Source organism: Durio zibethinus, unplaced genomic scaffold (genome assembly GCF_047325235.1).
Source record: "Durio zibethinus cultivar Kanyao isolate XHJ-2024 unplaced genomic scaffold, ASM4732523v1 HiC_scaffold_391, whole genome shotgun sequence".
Lineage (NCBI taxonomy): Eukaryota > Viridiplantae > Streptophyta > Magnoliopsida > Malvales > Malvaceae > Durio > Durio zibethinus.
The window spans coordinates 212501-215000 of record NW_028323014.1 but is presented as its reverse complement, the minus strand read 5'-3'; positions in this window follow the sequence as shown (position 1 = coordinate 215000).

Below are 2500 nucleotides of genomic sequence, written 5' to 3'. Positions count from 1 at the left end.
ACCGCCCGCACCAGGGCCCAGCGTGTGCCGATGGTGGTCGAGGCAACCGCCAGCACCAGGGCCCAGCGTGTGCCGATGGTGGTCGAGGCAACCGCCCGCACCAGGGCCCAGCGTGTGCCGATGGTGGTCGAGGCAACCGCCCGCACCAAGGCCGAGCGTGTGCCGATGGTGGTCGAGGCAAGCGCCCGCACCAGGGCCCAGCGTGTGCCGATGGTGGTCGAGGCAAGCGCCCTCACCAAGGCCGAGCGTGTGCCGATGGTGGTCGAGGCAACCGCCCGCACCAGGGCCCAGCGTGTGCCGATGGTGGTCGAGGCAAGCGCCCGCACCAAGGCCGAGCGTGTGCCGATGGTGGTCGAGGCAAGCGCCCGCACCAGGGCCCAGCGTGTGCCGATGGTGGTCGAGGCAAGCGCCCTCACCAAGGCCGAGCGTGTGCCGATGGTGGTCGAGGCAACCGGCCGCACCAAGGGCCGGCGTGTGCCGATGGTGTTCGAGGCAACCGCCCGCACCAGGGCCCAGCGTGTGCCGATGGTGGTCGAGCCAGGAGCCCGCACCAAGGGCCGGCTTGTGCCGATGGTGTTCGGGGCAAGCGCCCGCACCAGGGCCCAGCGTGTGCCGATGGTGCTGGGGGCAAGCGCCCGCCCCAGGGCCCAGCGTGTGCCGATGGTTATCGGGGCAACCGGCCGCACCAGGGCCCAGGGTCTGCCGATGGTGCTCGAGGCAACCGCCCGCACCAAGGCTCAGCATGTGCCGATTGTGATCGAGGCAACAACCCACACCAGGGCCCAGCTTGTGCCGATGGCGGTCGAGGCAAGTGCCCGTACCGAAGGGCAGCCTATGCCGATGATGGTCGATGCATGTGCCATCACCATGCATCATCATGTGCCATTGATGGTCGAGGCCTTGGCCGAAGTTCGATTTTGAGCCACGGTGCCCATGCTTGGCTCCAGCATGTGCTGGTGCCGCATTTTTTTCACTCGGGACAGCATCGCCGGAGCATCGCCGGAGCATCGCCGGAGTACCGCCGGAGAACCTGACCGGCGGCATTGGAGTTCCGGCGATTGGGAGGGGGGCCGGGGGGGTGTGCGCACATGATGTGCGATGGGTGCTGGTACTTGGCCTTGTGTTGGCCCCCTATCCCTCATCAAACCTCTGAGAATTCACACCCCCTTAAAGAGCATTTGAGATTTTACAGGTTTGCTACCAGTAGCCGTTAAAGTGTCTGAAATGGGGACACTTTTTTCAAACGGTCACAAAATCTTCTCTACTTCGAGTTTTTAGCTGAATTTTTTTGTGCATGCCAACAAAAATAGAAGGATCATGCCTACAAAATTTGGGGCCAAAAATCCTTATAAAAAAATTTTAAAAAATCCCGAACCGCAAAAAGTTTCGAAAATTGTGAAAAATAGAAAACGAGTCATCTTCCAACGAAACTTCACGTGAAGGCTTAGGGGACCATTGTATGAATTTACAAGCCATAAAAATGGCATTGGCACGGCAGAAATTTGAAGATGTGCCTAAACCCACCAGGGCCCAGCGTGTGCCGATGGTGCTCGAGGCAACCGCCCGCACCAGGGCCCAGCGTGTGCCGATGGTGCCCGAGGCAAGCGCCCGCACCAGGGCCCAGCGTGTGCCGATGGTGGTCGAGGCAAGCGCCCGCACCAGGGCCGATAGTGTGCCGATGGTGCTCGAGGCAACCTGTCGCACCAGGGCCCAGCGTGTGCCGATGGTGATCGAGGCAACCTGCCGCACCAGGGCCCAGCGTGTGCCGATGGTGGTCGAGGCAAGCGCCCGCACCAGCGCCCAGCGTGTGCCGATGGTGCTCGAGGCAACCGACCGCACCAGGGCCCAGCGTGTGCCGATGGTGCTCGAGGCAACCTGCCGCACCAGGGCCCAGCGTGTGCCGATGGTGGTCGAGGCAACCGCCCGCACCAGGGCCCAGCGTGTGCCGATGGTGGTCGAGGCAAGCGCCCGCACCAAGGCCGAGCGTGTGCCGATGGTGGTCGAGGTAAGCGCCCGCACCAGGGCCCAGCGTGTGCCGATGGTGGTCGAGGCAAGCGCCCTCACCAAGGCCGAGCGTGTGCCGATGGTGGTCGAGGCAACCGGCCGCACCAAGGGCCGGCGTGTGCCGATGGTGTTCGAGGCAACCGCCCGCACCAGGGCCCAGCGTGTGCCGATGGTGGTCGAGCCAGGAGCCCGCACCAAGGGCCGGCTTGTGCCGATGGTGTTCGGGGCAAGCGCCCGCACCAGGGCCCAGCGTGTGCCGATGGTGGTCGAGGCAACCGCCCGCACCAGGGCCCAGCGTGTGCCGATGGTGCTCGAGGCAACCGCCCGCACCAAGGGCCGGCTTGTGCCGATGGTGTTCGAGGCAACCGCCCGCACCAGGGCCCAGCGTGTGCCGATGGTGGTCGAGGCAACCGCCAGCACCAGGGCCCAGCGTGTGCCGATGGTGGTCGAGGGAACCTGCCGCACCAGGGCCCAGCGTGTGCCGATGGTGGTCGAG